Below are 20,219 nucleotides of genomic sequence, written 5' to 3' on the forward strand. Positions count from 1 at the left end.
TGTACGTGCCACGACAAGGGTTGGTAAGTAGGCAGCGGCTGATAGTGACATTTTGTACTAGAGCGTGCTCCTCGTACTGTTGTCGGTGAGCTGTCACCCTGTGATTGGTTCATGGGCTGCTTTGGTCAGGTCTTGTCTATTTTGTCCATACCTTGGCAGGTATAGTACAAAAGATCTTCCAGAAACGTACGGACTGGCTCATTTGGGCGGGAGTATTCCCGCCTTGCTCATTCCTTCAGGTGACACTGAATTATTGAGTTAGTGCCTTGTGCGTGTAGCCTTGCTATTAGTGCGGGTAGCCTTCCTTGATGGCTTGTATCCGCAACTGCGGGAACAGGCGGGGTACTTCACCATTGGGAGGCTTTTCCTGCGGGAACAGCTGGCGTACTGCGCGTAAGGTCTTCTCTGAGCATGGTTGGTCCTGCGGAACCAGTTGGTCGTTGCGCAGACGTCCCTCTTCAAGGTGAGTCTTGCGGGTCCAACTGGGCTCTGCTGGGACCTACCTCTTCACTTGCTAAGTAATTGAAGATATCTAGCCTCGTTTTGTTTTATATTTGATACCTTGATAGAGAAAACTTCTTAAAGCATTCACGTCTCATTCTTTTTATGTTTTCATATATATAAAAATACTTGGTAGAAAATCACTACTAACACGAATTGAATAATAAAATGCTAAATAATAAAATAATTTTTAATTTTCAAGTTGTAGACTATATATTATAAATTGGTGAAAGATGAAGTAAAAGAAGCCGAAAAAGTTGATCGTGCCCACAAAATTGTGACATGTGAAAATGCATAATAATTAAATTTGTTCTTAAAAATTAAAATTTATTACTTTCTAAATAGAATATATCATGTAAAAACAGAAGTCAATTTGGTTAAAAAGTAATTGGTTTTTTCAAATTTTAATAAGTCTATAAGTTTTTGAGTAATTAAAAAAATTGGGTTTAAAAAGTGTTTGAGTATTATAAAAATAGTTAAATTATAGGCGTTCGAATATTCTATATATAACATTGAAAATTTTTAAAAAATTTTGTGTCCCCGAAAAAAAATGTCCCCGGCCAGACGCCCCCATGCTCAGAGTCATTTACATGTCATCCTTGCTGAAAAAACAAAAAATTATTAATTTACTGCAAGTAGCTGAAGAAAGAACTAATGCATGTACCACGCTAAAGATTAATTAATTAATAACAATAATCTAAATTGCAGACTATTTAAAAATAGAGCAAACACTCAGAACAATTATACACAATCGTAATTCGTAACAAGAGTTAAACAAAACACAGTAGCATGCATGATAAACCACTCATCAATATTATTATATAATATAATTAAAAAATTTGGTGTCGAAAAGACCCGATTGGACCATTTTGCGACACTCTATCGGCATACACACATATATATTGTTTTGTTTTTGTTTCGGCCGGAATGAACATAATAAAAACTTACCGAATGTGAATTTCGTTTTTGTTCTTTTTTTATTATTTTGTTTTAGTTACAGTACGATGCCGAACGCGACGGAAACCGACCGAATTTGTGTAGACTCATCGCGTTTTGTTTTAGTTCCAGTACCGTAACGAAAACCGACCGAATGTTGATTTTTGTTTTTCTAGTTCCAGTACTGTAACTAACATGACGAAAACCGACTGAATTCGCTAGACTTAACCACCTCAACGCCCGGGATTGATAAAGGTCGGGTTTTACAAATGATCGAATTTTACCGACTGAAGCCACGCCATTGGTCCACCCCTATTTTTATAATTTTTTATTTTCTTTTTGTCTTAGTTCCGATACAATAACGCACTTAACTGAAACCAACCGAATTCGCGTCTACTTACCGAATCAACACTTGAGTTTTACCCACCACTTGTGTTTTACCGACCTGCCCGGCGCAACACGCCGGGAAAAACACTAGTTAACAACAACAACAACAACAATAATAAGAAGAAGAAACGAATCAAAAGAAGTAGGTTCATAAATAAGCCCGTTAAACCATCGATAGTTCTTATAATAATAATAATAATAATAATAATAATAATAATAATAATAATAATAATAATAATAAGAAACAGGTTTTAGAAATTGAATTCATTGTGAAAACAAGTAAATCAAACCTAAAGATGATGTTAAACAAGCACGTTAATCTCCAACTCTCTTGTTGTCTTGATCTCAAGTGTTAACCTTCGCACTTTGTTGAATATGGTGAATTCCCTATTTATTCTATTCTTATAGCATTCTCATCCAACCCCTCATATTATGTGAGGGGTGTTTTTATAATTTAGAGAGTGATTTAGGGTGTTGTGAGTGAAGAGTTTTTATATTTTAGAAAAAGTAGTGATTTTTCTGTATATTTGAAAAGTTACTGTTCATCCCCTATAATTTTTTAATATATGTTGAAAGTAGTTGTGAGTGAAGGAAAGAGAAAAAGTAATGATAAAAGGTATAAAAAGTATTATTTAATTAAAATAAAGAGAGAAAATAAAGTGAGTTTTAATGTAATTTTTGGTTTATAGATAAGGGGTGGGATGAGAATGCTCTTAGCAAACCTACTCCTTGAAGGTTGGTTGTGGCATGTTATTATTATGACTTCACGTAGACAGCTATCTACAACAAACAATCATGCATTTGTTATTAGTGTACGTTTAAATATTCTCTATCATTTAAAATTATTATCATTTAAATATTGTATGTTGTAAAATCTTGTTTTATGAATAACAATAAAATATTTGAGACATGTATTTCAAATAACATTATTAGACAAATAAGTAACAGATAAAACGACTCATTAAGATATGGGATGTTAAAATAAGTGTCCGGTTCTATGTAATATCATTTAAAAGATATAGAAGAAATACTAAATAAAAAGAATTCTAATCTTAAATATATATATATATATATATATATATATATAAGAGATGGTTCAGATGATAAATAAGATTACTGTAAGAAATGTGAGTAATGAATATGAACCACTTGTTTTATTTTAGGTTTTAAATGCTTAAAAATAAATAAGGAAAATACTAATGCATGTTCTCTCTTCAATTAATATAACTAACAAATATAATAGTTATTTATTTAATTAATATAACTAATCAAATTATTATAATTGGAAAATATTAAGAATTCATTTATTTTTATAACTTATTTTTTCTCTGTTGAATTTTTATCCTATACAGGTACAATTTGTTCACACATTAAAATTTCTTTCTATTCAAAATCAATTTCTTCCAACTCAATATATTTATATCCATCAACACGTAGTTACATTGTGATGAATATTAAAAAAAAAACTATCTTACACGTGTTTGCATTAAAATATCAACAAAACAATACACAACCTATACAAAAACATATAACCTACACACGAAAAACCTATAACCGACACACAAAATTCAGCATCAATAAACTATACACGCACACGAAAACATATAACCTACACACGAAAAACATATAACCTACACTCGAAAATTTTATCCTACACAAATACAATTTATTCATACATTAAATTTTTTTTCTATCCAAAACCAATTTTTTCCAACTTAATACATCAATATCTATCAACACGTAGGTACAATGTGATGAATAATACTAAAAAACCATTTTACATATGTTAGCATTAAATGTCAATAAAAAATATACTACCTACACAAAAACATATAACATGCACTTTTCTAAGAATAAGAAAACATATTACCTACACACGAAAAACATATAACCTACACACATATAGGATATGTGTATCAATAATTAGAGAGTGATTTATTATGGTTATATTAGTTGTATTAATTGAAGAGAAAGAATGCATTTATTGTTGCATTTACATTTTTTTCATTATTTTTAAACATTTAAAACCTAAAATAAAACTAGTGGTCCATATTCATTTCTCGCATTTCTCTCCTAAACTTAAACATATACATATATATATATATATAGGATTTGGTTTTTTTCAGAAATAATTTTAGAGCGAGAAGTGCGAGAAGTGATCAGAACCAATCATAATTTTTCTTATTAATTTAATTATAATTATAAGGGCATGTTAATCAAGTGAACAATTTTCTTTTTGTGGTAACTATTAATTACTATTAGTAAGTTACAAAAAAAAAATATTGTAACTTAAATGTTATTTGAATATTAACATGTATTAACTTTATTTTGTTTGTTAGATGACGCATATATCTTACATGAATTTTTAATAACTACTACAAAATTATCGAAATTATCATGTATATTAACTCATACGTACGCCATACACTTTATGAATGTATGTATTTACATAATTACAAAGGCATGTACATATGTAGGCACGCAGGTACCTACGCACGTAGGGACGTACGTAGGCATGTAGGTATATCCGCACATAGGGACGTAGGTAGGTACGCACCTACGTATGTATGTGTGTATGTGCGTACGTGGGAGCGTACACACGTAAGGACGTAGGTACGTGTACGTACGTACCTACACTTCATATGGATACAAGAGGTTTTTACCAGTTTCTTCACTGTATACCTGCAAATAATAAGATATTCATCATCCATAAGATTAGATAAAGCATTTGTAAGCCTTCAAAATGATAGTAAACCAAAAATATTAAAGGATTTTCAAAAGAAAAAATTAGTTGTGGCTTTAATGGGAAGATTTAATTAACTAGTTAAGTAATTATGAGTTACATATTTGTTTTTAATAATGGTACATAAAAATTACTAGCATGCTCTTTTTGGTATTAAAGTTCATTAAAATGGTGAAAATAAATTACAAGAGTGTCATTTTAAGTAATGACCATTGATCAAACAAATCAATGGATGAGATTCACTTCTCGCACTTCTCGTTGTAATATCATTTCTCGTAAGATCCATCTCCTATATATATATATATATATATATATATATATATATATATATATATATATATATATATATATATATAAACGAGGCCTTTAAAAGCTCCCTGGTTGCTCTCCACCTCTTCTAAAGCCATCATATTGCTTTATTTGTAAATGAAGGCTTCTCATGCATTTGACCCGAATTAACGGGTATGATTCTCACCAAACCAAGATAGCCCTTAAATGAGTTATAACATCTTATTCAATTAAAAACTAATCTAATCAAATATTTGATATGAAAGCTAGTCTAACTATACTAGGAAGACTTATTATCCACATGACACTCAACTGGACGCTCCACATAAGATGCCAAGTGTACAAGTTTTCATTTTAACAAATTTCACTTCATTATCTATTTCGATTTAAATAAAATTGTTAAAATGAAAATATGTTGTTGATTGAAATCGAACTCACTACCTTGTTTTTAAAATGTTTATGGTTTATCAACTCAAATAAAATGATTTTATGCTAACCTTCTCTATTCCTTAATAGGTATAGATTTACATCCAACCATTTTGATTTCTTTTAAAATACAAATTGTTTTACTAATATATGTATTTTAGGAAATATGCAATTATATATTCATTAATATTCATTAAGTAATACCTTAAAATTACGGGGTTGTTTTACAGTATTCGTTTCTAATATTTTAATATTTTTTAGGATTTTAACTTTATTTATTGTAAGGAAGTTAATAATATACTTAGGATTTGATGATGAAAGGGTTTCACAAATAAATGAGATGTTATAACTCGGTTTATAAGGTATCTGGTTTTGGTGAGACCCATGACCGCTTTTTTTACCATAAAATTGTTTCTTAATTATAAATGATATCTTTTTAAAAAAACGAATATTAATTTTTAGTATATCCCTATTTTATAGGATTTTCATATCAAATACTTGATGAGATTAGTTTTTAATATAATGAGATGCTATAACTCACTTAAGGGCTATCTAGGTTTGGTGAGACCCATACCCGTAAATTTAGGTCAAATGCATGAGAATTCTTCATTTACAAATAAAACAATCTGGTTGCTTGAGAGAATTTAAGGAGGTTTCATTTATATATATATATATATATGTTTAAGATTATAATGTTCATTATGTAATTCATATATCATATATGTATATTTGACATTTTCTATATTTTTCACTCATGTGTTACAAAGGGCACTAACCTAATAATAATAATAATAAAACTTATGCACAATAAGTTAAGTAGGGTATAAGGAAGACAGGAAATTTGGTAAGAAGATAGACATGCAAATGTCTCTAATAAGGATACGTTTTTCCTTCACTCCATTTTATCTTCTTCTTTTTCCAATTTGGCGTATTTCTTAATTCATTTTGAACGAAGGTCACTAATGAAGTCAAACACTGCTCGGAAACTACATTAATCAAACATAAGCAAAATAAACCAAACGAAAACAAGTGAACAACATTTATCTATTCACTTTACTAAATAACTTTACGTTTCGAGCTTAAGACCATAAGATTTACTAAATATAATAACATGGTCATGGTCCTTTTACTGTCTTGGGCATGTCTCCTCCTCCCACTGCCGCTGCCGCTCCTGATATTGCACCTCCCACTCATCCAATTCCTTCTTCAGCCACGCAACCTCTAGTCTCCGCTGCTCACGCCGCTCGTGGGCCGCATCCAACTGCTGCACGTGCCATTCGTGTAACTTCTGCAGAAACTTCCTACTCTCCTCCCGCCTCCGCCGGCCCACCTGAATCGATTGTAGCTTGTCATGATAAGCTCGAGTCCCTAGCTGCAACCGCTCCAGCCGGTACTCTTCCCACTCCCGAACCGCCTCTTCAATCTGGTTAAGATCCCGCAAGGCCTTCTACCAGTATTGTTCATGATCCCTTTTTGCAGTACTATAATTATATGGATACCATTACACATAGCATAAACTTTCTTGGCTTTAGAGTTTTTGTCTAACAACTAACACTAGGGGTGCCAATGAGCCAAGCCGCTCGAGATAGGCTTGTGGCAAGCTCGAATTGAGTCAATCATATATATAAACAAGTGGGCCTAAAAATAAGCTTGGTTTATAAACGAGTTTGAGGCTCGAGCCAGCTTACGAGCATAAACAAGCCATAATTATTTTTATTTAATATATTAAGTATAAAACTATGATTATGAAAAAAAAGGTAGATAATATATGCTTTTTTATATAAAATACATGATTAAAATATATGAAAAATAGTATAAATATAGATTAGGTTTTCCATGGGGATTCTTCCCGCGGAAGTCCTAATGTCACTTGCAGAAATTCCCGACTTTCCTGCTTGATCTTTGGGTATGATGCGGGTAGGTCTGTAACCTCCTCGCAAGTCAGGAGCGTTGAGTCCCACTTGTGTGGATTCTCCATGAGGTTTTGGTAGTTTTGAACATAGTGATCAATTATGTTAAAACCACCAATTCCATCTTGGAGCTTCAAACAATGTAGTTCTCGACGTTCCCGCTATGCGGGGATGTTATTCCCGTTTCCGCAAGCGTGGCCCAGAAGATCCTTCCTGGTTTGAATTCCCTGCGGAGTGCTAAGTATGTGAAGGGTTTTGCCTTGACACTGTACCCGCACTCGTCTTACGGTTACTTCCAATGTATTCCTGGCGTCAATTCCCTGCGGGTGCTAAGTATGTGAAGGGTTTTGCCTTGACACAGTACCCGCACCTGTCTTACAGTTACTTGGTTGCCAAGGTAAGGGGTATTTTCCCGCTTACTTTTGAATCTTTTTTTTTTTTTTTTTTTTGAAATTTTTGAAATTCGAAGAGTTGGTGAAAGGATAAAAACAGTCCAAACTGCTGAAACGTCGTGCGACGGTTTCTTCTGACTGTGTCAGGACGTGCAGGAAGTTATGGTGACGTGACAGTACCTGGTCATTCCAGATGCTTTTTCAGGCGCGTGGGCGCGATTTTTCGGGCGCGTGGCCGCGAAATTAATGGTACGCGTCCTTTCAACAGCTGTTGCCAGCTTGCTTTTTGCCACGTGTCATAGTTTCATTGCACCTTCGATTTCTCTCTCTTCCGCATTAAATTCATCGCATTAATTGCGATTAGTATATAAAGGGGGAGAGGGTTCTTTGTAATCCACACTTTCACTTTTCTCTTCATCTTCAAAACAATTTCCGGCGAATACTCATCTTTTCAGTCGAGCATTCTCTTGAAATCGTTTTCTTCTTTCATATCTGCAAGATGTCGTCTCACGATCTTGAGGCTACAGCCCAGGAGGCTGGGGTGTACGGCGATGACAAGAGTACTGCTGGCGAGTGCCAGTGTGCTCTGCCTGTCGATCTATATCAGTACATCGTCAGGAAGTTCATGCTCGAGTCTATCGAGCCTGAATTTCCTGAACCCCATCAGACGGTGTATGATGCCCCCAGAGGCAAGATCGGGGTATATGCTGCATTCTTTGTCTATGGGGATATTAGGTTCCCATTGACAAAGTTTGTGTACCGTGTCCTAGAGAGGCACGGTGTACACCTGACCGAGGTGCACCCGATGGCGATCGCGAAGATTCGCCACTTCGAGTGGGTGTGCCGGATTCTGGGCATTGAGCCCTTCGTCGACCGCCTGATGACCTTCTACTCTTGGAGGTGCATCCAGGGGTGGTATACTCTGATAACCCGTATAAAGGGTTTGAAGATTTGCGCAACCGAGCGCAGTCTTCGCTCGTGGAAGCGGGAGTTCTTTTTCATCTCCGCTCGCGCCATCCCCCTTGCCATGAAATTTAAGAATGGGCAAACTCTCCCCAGCCTTCACGCCTCCAACTACCAGGAGGCGGAATGGTTTTCAAAGATTTCTCGAGTCCAATCTCCGGTTTACCGGTTTGCGGAGTCCGGGATGGTGATGCTCGGGATGAGCCGGGTGTGGAAGGATGCGGATGCGCAAAAGATCCCGATCGTCCTCGAATACGGTTTGAACTCTGTTCCTTACGGTATGCTCTGTTTACTTTGTTTATATAGGTTTGTCTTCTAACTGCTTTTCTTTTATTTCAGAGGGGAACGACTTGCAGTCGCTCCTGTACCCGCGGGAGGCTGACAGTCCCGCTCGGATGGGTACTCGTGCTCTAGATGAGAACGAGTTGCCCATCCTAGAACAAACGGCGGATCGGTTCGTGGAGGTCGACCCGCTAGGCCACGAGATCCTGAGCGCCAGGCGGCCAGGTAAGGCGTTATTCAACCCTCGACCCCTCAATGCTGAAACCTCTGCTGGAATTCCTCTAATCTTATGTTCTGATGAGGAATCCGCAGATGGTCCTCCGTTGGTGCGGAAGAAGAAGGCTGCCGGCGGGAAGGGGAAGGAGAAGGTGGCCTCCACTGCCGATCCGGTGCCTCGGTCTGACTCAGAGGCCGAGAGCGAGGAGGTGGCGGGGAACCCCGGTGGTGATAAGACCACCGCTCCGAAGGCTGCGCCCACTGTCACCTCCGGAGAGCCCAGGATGACAACGGTGAGCTGCGTGAAGAGGCCGGCTCCATCGGGTTCATCCCCGCCTGTCCGCACTTTTAGGCTCAAGAAAACCCGTAAGTACAAACTTTATTTTTAACTTCATAGCTTTCCATCATTAATACTTATCCTCTTTGTGCAGGCGTGGATGTTGACGCATTCCAGGGTGGAGCTGGGAGGAGTACCTCCCCGCCCATGACGGTAGGTTTGGTCAGCCTACCTGAGGCGACAACCCAGGCGGCTGCGCCTACGCCTGCTTCCGCTGGTTCAGTTGCTCACTCCATTGAGCCAACTGTTCCAGCTGTGATGACATCACCGCCGGCTGTCAGTGCCATATTTACCGCATCTTTCACTGAGCCGGCGGTTACTTCTGCTGCGGACTCCGCAGCGGCGACCGCGGCGGCCTTCACCATGCCTCCTCCGTCATCGGCAACGACGGCCGATCAATCAGGTATGCATGGGGCTTCTCGCCAACCTCTGCCTCCTTCCCATCTACCTGACCTCTTGGACGGATTTCCCTTGGGTTCAGGTGATGGGTTTGGCGGCTATCGGCCTGTTATTGACCCTACAGGTGCGTAGGGTTCTTTTGGCCTATTTTTTTTTTTATATATCATCTTTTCCTAACTGCTTTTTGTTTTTTGCAGTGTCGGATTCCAATGAAGTGTATGTTCCTCGATGGAACATCCGCCGAGGAACAACCCTTCGCACACCTGTGGAGTGCGTGGAGTGGGCTCGTCACGCAGCTCCCAGTGGTGCGTTGGGGGAAGCCATGGCTAGCTACCAGGAGGGTAGGCTAACCAATGAGCTTCGGGTTCTCCTGGCCCGGATGCAGCCGCGCGTCGAGCTGCTTTGTCGTGAAAACGACAAGTTAAAAGCAACTCGCATTCAAGAAGTAGCTCAGGCGCGGGCTGTCCGGGAGGAGAATAGGAGGCTCTCCGCCGTGGCTGCGGAGAAGGAGAAGGCGTTCAAGGCCCTTGAAGTTGAGGTTCAGGCCCGTCTCGAGGCCCGTTCCAAGGCTGCCCAAGCTGTTAACGAACAGCTTCGGCTGGCTAAGGAAACTGCTAGGAACGCAACTGAAAGGGCCACCAAGGCTGAAGCTGTTGCTGAGCCTCTACGCCTCGAGAATGAGGAACTTAAAGCTAAATTAGAGGCGCTCCAACAGGCTCATGATGCCTTGGCGATGGAGGACGCGAAGAAGCTCCAAGAGATCCTGGACCAGAGGGGCGTGCTTGACCACACTGAGCGGAAGCTAAAGGGCGTCGAAGAGGCTGCTGCAAAGGAAGTGTTGCTTGCCAACCTCAATAAAAGTGAAGCCGAACGCGCCTGTACCCAAGCTCAAGCCGCCCTCCAAGAAGCTCTGGTTGCCAAGGAATGGCTTCTTCGAGAAGCGTTGTCTCAGGTAAGCTTTTCATGTCTTTACGCTTTTCTTTGTAAATAGAAAAGGTTTTGATACTTGTATTTTTTTTTTCTTTTTGTAGGTTGTGCATCGGGTCTTCACGGAGACGTCTTATGACGATGCTATGAGCACAGCCCTCAACGCTTCTCATGAGGATGGGGAAAAGGCCGGCTTCCTGCTTGGTCTAGGGTTTGTTGAGAAAGGCATCCCGCCTTCCAACTTCCCTTTGTATGATGTGGATACTGAAGCTGTTTATGACCAAGCAGTGAATCAGTATGCCGCCTTCCCGCATCCGGTGGTGGAGAAGGTAAACGAAGTCGCTGCTGCTGATGATGGGCTAGCTATTCTTAAAGCTTTCCTTGAACCGCCACGCTCTACTGATGGTGCGGGTCCAAGTGGAAGTGGTCCTGAAGCATGATCCTGAAGATCCCTTTCCACCATTAGCGTAGATTTTTTTGTATAGCTTCTTTTGTATGCGGGTATGCACCCAGCAATCTTTGTAATATTTGAATTTGATGGAATAAAGATTGTGTTAATTCCTTGCCTTGTTTATTTTACTCATGTTTTGATCTAACTTAGCAATTTCTTTAGTACTTAGATAAGTTAACTTTTTAACGTGGCAAATTATAAGTTTGTTTCGCTTCCTCTTTCATGATTGTGCGGGTATGACCGTCACTTACACTTAGTAGGATGGCTTAACTTTACTTATACCTGACCTGCGTGGAAGTTTTCCTCATCTTTTCCTTTGAAATTTTCTAAGTGTTCAGAATAAGTTAACCCTTGGACGTGGTAGATAATATGTTGAAGTTTTGCCTCCTTGTTCGTGATTGTGCGGGTAAGACCGTCACTTGCACTTACAAGGATGGCTAAACTTTACTTACATCTAACCTGCGTGGAGGTTTTCCTTAAAACTTGAAATTTTTACCGTTGTTTATGCGGGTTTTGCCGCCTTCCACACGTAACGACTTACTTCTTCCCCTATTTATGCGATAAATACCGGCACATCAGTGTGGGAAGTTCATAAGTATAAAGGTAAGGCTATCAACACATTGTGAAAGGAGAATCATTTCCATTAGAAGTGGCTCTAGGCCTTTACAATTTTGGAATTGATCTACATATAACATTTGCGTAATTGAGCTCCATTCCATGTTCTTGGGATGGGAGTGCCATCGAGCCTTTCGAGCCGGTATGCGCCCTTTCCCAGAACTTCTTTGATAATGTATGGCCCTTCCCAGACCGGGGCCAGCTTTCCTGGGCGTTCTTGGTTCGAAGCCTCGTTGTTACGCAGTATGTAGTCTCCTACATTGAAGTTGCAGAGTTTTACCCGCGTGTTGTAGTACTTTTGCATTTGTCGCTTGTAGTTCTCTTCACGCACTGCGGCTAAGTCTCTGCGTTCCTCGGTTAGCATAAGGTCTAACCGTCTTTCCGCATCATTGTCTTCTGGCTGAATCAAGACCCTTGGTGAGGGTAAACCAATTTCGACCGGGACCATGGCTTCAGTGCCATAAGTGAGACTGAACGGGGTTTCTCTCGTACTGGCCTTCTTCAGCGTTCTGTTTGCCCAAAGGACGTGCGGAAGCTCGTCCACCCAGCCAGATCTGTGTTCCAAGAGTCTTTTCTTTATGCCTTCGACGATGCTCTTATTTGCTCTTTCCACCTCACTATTACCTTGCGGGTGTGCCACTGAGGTAAAGGTGTGGGTGATTTGAAGTTCTTTCAGCCACTGTTGTAGCTTCTTGTCAGCAAAGTTGGTGCCGTTATCGCTCACCAAATTCTGTGGAAGTCCAAAACGACAAATAATAAATTCCCAAATAAATTTTTTGATATGTTTCGCGGTTGTTTGGGCTAGGGGTTTTGCTTCTATCCACTTGGTGAAGTAGTCGATGGCTACCACTAGGAACTGAACATTTCCTGCTACTGTAGGAAATGGGCCTGTCACATCGATGGCCCACTTCTGAAATGGCCATGAAGATGTGACTGGAACAAGTTCATTCTTCGGGCGGTGCGTGTTGGGTGCGTAGAGCTGACAAGACCTGCATTTTCTAATGTATGCCAGCGCATCCGTATGCATCCCCGGCCAAAAGTATCCCGCGTTGTTTAGCTTAGCTACAACAGCGCGTGGACCTGCGTGTACTCCACAGATGCCTTCGTGTACTTCCCTTAGGAGGTAGTCAGCATCTTGGTTGTCCACGCATCTTAAGAGTGGGCCAAGAAAGTTACGTCTGTAAAGGATGTCATCGATGAGTTGATAATTCAATGCTTTACAGCGTAGTTTTCTTGCCTGTGTTTTTGACTCTGGTAGTGTACCTGCCGCGAGGTATTTTATTATTGGTGTCATCCACGTTTCTGTGCCGGTTTGGATGACACAAATTTCCTTGTGCGGGACCGAAGGTGCCTCGAGGAGTTCAATGCGGATGTCCTTTCCCAAGTGGGTGAAGGCTAATGATGCAAGCTTGCTTAACGCATCCGCAGATTTGTTTTCACTACGCTTGACGTGTATGACTTTGCAGTCGTTGAAATCGCGCATAAGGGTTTTTGCTTGTGCGAGGTACAGGGCCATTGTGTCGTTCACGGCCGTGTACGTCCCGTTGATTTGATTGGCTACTAACATGGAATCCACGTGGGCTTCCAAGTGTTTCACTCCCATCTTACGCGCAATTCTCAGCCCAGCCAAGAATGCCTCATACTCGGCTTCGTTATTCGTACTTGGAAAATCCAGTCGAATAGCGTAAGTGTATTCTTGGCCTGCTGGGTTGGTTAGTTTCAGCCCTGCGCCTGAACCCTCGTTACTGGCTGCTCCATCAGTGTTGAGTCGCCAGACATCATTGATGTCTTGTGCTGGAGAGGGTTGAGCCTCTTCCTGGCACTCTTTTTCCCGCGATGCAGGCACTTCCGCAATAAAGTCGGCCAAAACCTGGCCTTTTAAGGCTGGTCTTGGCTTATACTTTATCGCGTACTCCCCCAACTCAATTGCCCATTTGGCTAGGCGTCCCGATAACTCGGGTTTGCCTAGAACGTTTGCAAGTTTGAAGTTGGAGAGAATGGTGATTGGGTGACCCTGGAAATATCGTCTTAACCTGCGTGAAGCGTGTATAAGTGCTAAGACTAATTTTTCGAGGGTAGAGTACCGGGTTTCTACGTCTGTTAGGATACGGCTGACATAATAGATTGGCATCTGGATGCCTTTTCGCTCTACTAACAGGACTGCCCCGGTTGCTCTATCTGTTGCGGAAAGGTATAGGATTAACTCCTCTCCCGCTTTTGGTGCTGTGAGCGTTGGAGTTCGATCAAGCGTGACCGAATCTCCTGAAAAGCTGCTTCCGCTTCTGGTGTCCAGCGGAAGTGCGTTTTCTTTAAACAGTTTCTCAACGTTGACACGAAAGGAAACGACTTATCCGCGTGGTTTGCCAAAAAGCGATTAAGTGCCACTAGTCGTCCATTAAGTGTCTGAGCCTGTTTGATGGTAGTAGGTGATTCCATTTTGATAATGGCTTCGACCTTTTCAGGGTTCGCTCTGAAGCCATCTTTAGTGACGATGACCCCCAAGAACTTCCCTTCTTCCATTCCAAAGGCACACTTGCCCGGGTTGAGTTTCATGTTTATCTTCCTAAGCGTGTTGAAAGTTTCTTCGATGTCTTTCAACATCGCTTCTGCGTCAAGGCTTTTGATGACCAAGTCATCCATGTAGACTTCCAAGTTCCTCCCAATTTGGGCATGAAACTGGTTGTCCATCAGGCGTTGGTATGTGGACCCGGCATTCTTAAGTCCGAATGGCATCATTTGGTAACAAAATGTGCCATCGGGCGTCCGAAAAGCGGTTTTGTCCTGATCATCAACGGCCATGTGGATTTGATGGTACCCCTTATACGCATCCAGGAAGCATTTAAGGCGAAATGGTGCTAACGAATCCACCTTAAGATCAATTTCGGGTAACGGATAACAATCTTTGGGGCATGCTTTGTTTAAGTCCTTGAAATCTATGCACATGCGCCATTGTTTGTTATTCTTCGGTACCATAACGGGATTTGCAACCCATGTTTGATATCTACTAACTCGTACGATGCCTGCGTCAAGGAGTTCCTTGACTTGGGTTCTACACGCCTTAGTTTGTTCTGGCCCCATTACTCTGCGCTTTTGTACGATTGGCGTAACAGCTGGATCGCATTTGAGCTTATGCTCTGCCTTACTTCGGGGTACACCAGTCATGTCAGCTGGTGTCCACTCGAAGATGTCAGCGTTTTTCTGTAATAAGCGCTTGAGTAAGGTGCGTGTGGGATCAACAACTGTTGGCCCAATGGAAACGGCCTGGTCAGGGTATTTGTCGTTGAAGGCCCATCTTTCCGGTTCAGTGATGGTTGGTTTAGCCATCTTTGGTTTGGGTTTAGATGAGACAGATGCGATGCATACCTGGGGAATGCCGGTGATCATTGCTACACCCTCAGCTGTTGGCCATCCCATCATGCCGTGGACTGAAGATACCACGGCGTTGAATCTTGCCATCCCGTCTCTTCCGAAGAGAATGTCGTATGTGTGGTGTGGCTTCCTCATTACGACAAAATCCACGTCTTCTGTGCGTGAGTGATTCCCGTCCGTAAGAGTGACGGGGAAAGATAGGATACCCAGGGGGTGTTTGTGCTGCCGTCGAACCCTTCCATCAAGGCGTAGATCGTTTCCAGGCGTTCCTTGTCTTCGTCATCTAGCTTGTCAAAGAACTGCCTGTACATCACCGTTGACGAGGCGCCGTTGTCAGCAAGAGTGCGAGAAGTGATGTAGTGCCCCAGCTGGCTTTTGATGACGATAGGGCCTTCTTTGCTGGGTCCTTCTGGCACTCGCGGGAAGCGCACCTCAGCTTCCTTCCACGCGCATGGTTCTGTCGCTCGCCTTTTTCTTCCTCTGATCTTACCATGAACCATGTTGATGCTGATGTCAACGGGCTTTCGTCCGTTGCCTCTGTTCCGGTTATCACTCCTTCCTCCCTTCTTGATTGATGCCACAAGGTGTGCAAGTCTTCCATCCTTGACGAATGTTTCAACAATATCCTTCAAGGATGTACACTCTTCTGTACTATGACCTTTTGTCCCATGGAAGTCACAGGATTTGCTCTGATCCGCATTAGGTCGCTGCCGGATCATTGGAGCTTTTGGCCATGGTAGTTTTTCGGTGGCAAATATCTCCGTGACGCTTTTGGTGAGTGGCATCCACCGGTGTTTTCGGTTTGAAGGGTGTGTGTTATCTCTTCCGCCAACAAGAGGGTGAGAGCTGGATGAGGTGTCAAAGTTTACCCTTGACTGCCAAATACCTAGCTTCCTCTTTTTGTTCTGCCGGGCGATCCGAACATTGTTTTCTCTTGTCCTTTGTGTGTAGAGGTGTGTACTCTGGGGAAGATCCCTTCCCAGTTGCTTCTCCGTCTCGGCAAAGCGCTTGGCCGTCGTCATGATGGCATCCCATGTGGATGGCATGCCGTCCTTACCCGTCAATGTGCGGATAAGCTCTGGGTATTCGGCGTCCTGGATGAAAGCGGCGCGAACAAGATCTTCACTTATGTTGCCCAGACTTAGCTTTTTGGAGTTGAAGCGAGTGATGAAGTCTAGTAAAGATTCATCCTCCTCTCTAACGCAGTTGAGGATCGTCCACTGTTCTTCAGTATATTTCCTTTGTTGGCTGAAGTGTTGGCTGAACTTGTTCTGAAAGTCCGCCCAATCATAGATGTGGTGGACCGGTAAACGATCGAACCACGCCCTGGCCGCTCCAACCAGAGTCATCTGGAACATATAACACCACGTGGGTTCCGTCCAGTTACTGACGGTTGCCCCCGCAATGAATCTGTTCAAGTGGTCTTCTGGGTCGAATAGACCATCATAAGTGCCGATGTTGGACATTTGTTTGGTACTTCTCGGGGCGATTGCTTCCGCAATGTCCCTTGCGAACTTTGACTTTCCTGCATTTGCAGCAGTTGGTCTAAAGGTTTTGGAGAAGTCACGCGGGTTTCTCTCCGCATTCGTTAGTTTAAAGGTTTCTCCAAAATTCCTTGTCGGTTGGAAGTCCGTTTCCTTACGCTTCCCTTTTGCCTTATGGCGAGGGTTTGCGTCGGTATCGGATTCTTCCCGCTCATCGTCTGAGTACTCGCACTCACTGTTCATATTGAGATGTTGGCGAGTACTGCCGAATTCGTCAGCCTGTTGAACTGAACGCAAGCGTTCATCCAACTCAGCTTGGAACTCTTTCTGACGTGCTTCGGCCCACGCCTTAACTTGATCTAGTGTTTGGCGAGGGACCCTCGTCCGTTTCTCCAACTGGGTATCAGTGAACCCCAGTGAAATGTTGTTTACTGCACTTGTCCCGGCTTGGGTAACCGGGGTAGTGTTCGTAAAATTTGTATAACCGCCGGTGTTCCCAGTTGCTGGGGTTGTGGTCACCGGGGTTTCTTGGTCACTTACTGGCCTTGGGACCGGAGTAACGTTAACCATTTCTTCAGAAATTTTGAAAAAACTAAGAATTCGTTCTAGCTTTTATGCACGGATGGCGCCAATGAAGAAACACAAAGCGACCCAGGCAGATTACGGATAATCTGGGGGTTAAGTAATGTTTCCCACGAGGATGAGGTCCAGCAGAGAAGGTTGTTCTTCAGGTGACCTGCAAAACAGACACCGTAAGCTCGTCACTGAGAAGGGGGGGGGTCCATCCTTGTGACCACCCTCCGGCGTGAGAATCAGACTAGATTGCTCTGAATATAAGTGTATATTAAGAGATTGCTAGATAAGATAACGAGATATCCGATGATGTCCTTACCATTCCAAGGAGTTGGAGTATTTATAGCCGAAGGTAGGTTTCCTAGAAGGTACAGCCGGCTGAATAGTATTCCTGTTCTACCAACAGTGGGCTACGCACAAGCCATGCTGGTTGGTGGATAGGCTGCGGCCAACAGTGACAAGGTCGGCTGTATACTGTTCCTTTACTGCCGGCTATGCACTGTTCCACCAACTGTAGGCTGCGCACGTCCCACAGTAAGGGTTAGTGAGTAGGCAGCTGCTAATAGTGACAAACAGTACTAGAGGGTGCACATCCTCGTACTGTTGTCGGTGAGCTGTCACCCTGTGATTGGTTCATGGGCGTCTGGCCAGATCGTCTGTTTTGCCCATACCTTGGTAGGTATAGTACAAAAGATCTTCCAGAAGCATACGGACTGGCTCATTTGGGCGGGAGTATTCCCGCCTTGCTCATTCCTTCAGGTGACTACTGAAGTAGCAAGAGTTAGTGCCTTGTGCGTGTAGCCTTGCTATCAGTGCGGGTAGCCTTCCCTGATGGCTTGTATCCGCAGCTGCGGGGACAGGCGAAGTACTTCACCATTGGGAGGCTTTTCCTGCGGGAACAGCTTGCGTACTGCGCGTAAGGACGTCACGTCTCTGAGCATGGTGGGTCATGCGGATCCAGTTGGTTTCTGCGCAGACGTCTCTCTTCAAGGTGAGTCCTGCGGGTCCAACTGGGCTCTGCTGGGACCTACCTCTTCAACAAGCCATAATTATTTTTATTTAATATATTAAGTATAAAACTATGATTATGAAAAAAAAGGTAGATAATATATGCTTTTTTATATAAAATACATGATTAAAATATATGAAAAATAGTATAAATATAGATTAGGTTATTAATAAATATAAAAGAGTTGAGTCCTAATTGAGCTCGAGCCTGAAAATCTACTCACGAGTCAAGCACAACATGGAAACAAGCTTGAAAAACTACTTATGATATAGGTTGAGGCTTGGCTCGGCTCATTTGGTACTCACAATTAATTTGAATTTCATCTACCAATTACCATAAACAAGGACTATATTAATTCTTAATTCAAAACCTCAAATGTAATTTACCTCATTATGATCCCGTTGCCGATTTGTCAATAGGAGTAGTCTAAATACAAAGTTTCGGGACAAGTTCAGGTATATAAATAGTTTTAAAAATTTTCTTGGATATCAGACGAATATGATATTAGATGTTAGGCTAGGGGAGAGCTGAAAACCGAATTAACCGAATCAAAACCGAATTAACCGAAAAAACTGCACCGAAAAAAACCGAACCGAAGCATTAACCGACAGTTACCTTTTTTTTTTTGAAAAACCGAAATTTCGGTTTCGATTCGGTTATCCATTTTTAAAAAACCGAAAAAAACGAACCGAACCGACTGATGATGATAAAGATTATCAAGATGATGAGGAATTGACCAAACTTTTAAGATAAATAAATAATGTGATGAATGAAGATCGGGACTAAACTTTTAATGTTTTTTAATTTCTAAACTCTATTTAGCAACTTTATATTCGTATAGTTCCACGTAACACGTGCCTATTTTTGTCTTTTGAATTCAATATATATGTAGATTGTGGTACTCTAACACGTTCTTATACTAGCTTAAAATATGCATTTTTATTTTTTTATTTTTATTTTTTTTTGCAATGTCAACACATAATTGCAAAGAACCGAAAATAACCGAACTGAAACCGAAACTAACCGAAAAACCGAAAACCAAAAACCGGAAAACCGAAAACCGAACGGTTTGCATATTCAAATAACTAATTACTTTGGTTTCAGTTTGGGTTTCGTCTAATAATCGAATCGAACTGAACCGTGATTAGCCCTATGTTGCGCTCACCCATGAGAAGGATGAGGTGGGCGCCCGAGGCTCATTCTCTCATATTATCTTTAGCTCTTACAAATAAATAAAAAAAAATAAAATAAAACCATGATAATTAAATGAATTGATGGTTGTTTTGTAGGTAAGGGGCAACCCTTTTTATAACGTAGTCCACTGATATATACATTTTGATTTTGGGGATTTACGATTTCTAAAAGGAACCTAAACAGGCCATATTATCAAAGCCGAACAGGACGAATCTACTTCGGCTTCCATCAGTTAGAGCGGTTCTAATTGCTTCAATCGTGCAATCCGCTTATTTGTATGTCGAACTTCAATCGGTTATAATTGTTTTGTGGTTTTAATCAAAAAACATTTGTGCGTGTGACTATGTTCGATTACTCATTTCTCAAGTTATGCAAGCGACTCTATAATTTTTTTGAACATGATTATCATTTGTTACCGTATTCAAGGGTCCATTTCTTTCTTCGTCCTAGATCTCGAAAATTTAGGGATTCTCATAGATAACCATGATTAGGGGAATTAGATATGAAATATTTTCCATGTTTAACGTCTGTTATTGTGTTAACTAAGGTGTTGTGGGTTAACAACCCTTAACTAGCTAGTTATGGACCCTGGAGAAAATTAAAAATGGCATATTGGTTTTTATTAATCCCAACTATTGTCTTTTGGTCATTGTCGGTTCCAACTAATGAATTGATACTAACTGTCCCAACTTTTAATGTAATTGTTCCTAATGGTCCGCGACTAACAGAATCCTAATGCCGTTAGTTTCAGTTCGTCGGAAAAACGTTTTTGACCGGAAAAGTCAAATTTGTTGCCGGAAAACACTACTTGAACACC

Source organism: Bidens hawaiensis, unplaced genomic scaffold, assembly GCF_021521415.1.
Source record: "Bidens hawaiensis isolate Kalapana, Puna unplaced genomic scaffold, B.hawaiensis_p1.1 tig00034747_1, whole genome shotgun sequence".
Taxonomy (NCBI): Eukaryota; Viridiplantae; Streptophyta; class Magnoliopsida; order Asterales; family Asteraceae; genus Bidens; species Bidens hawaiensis.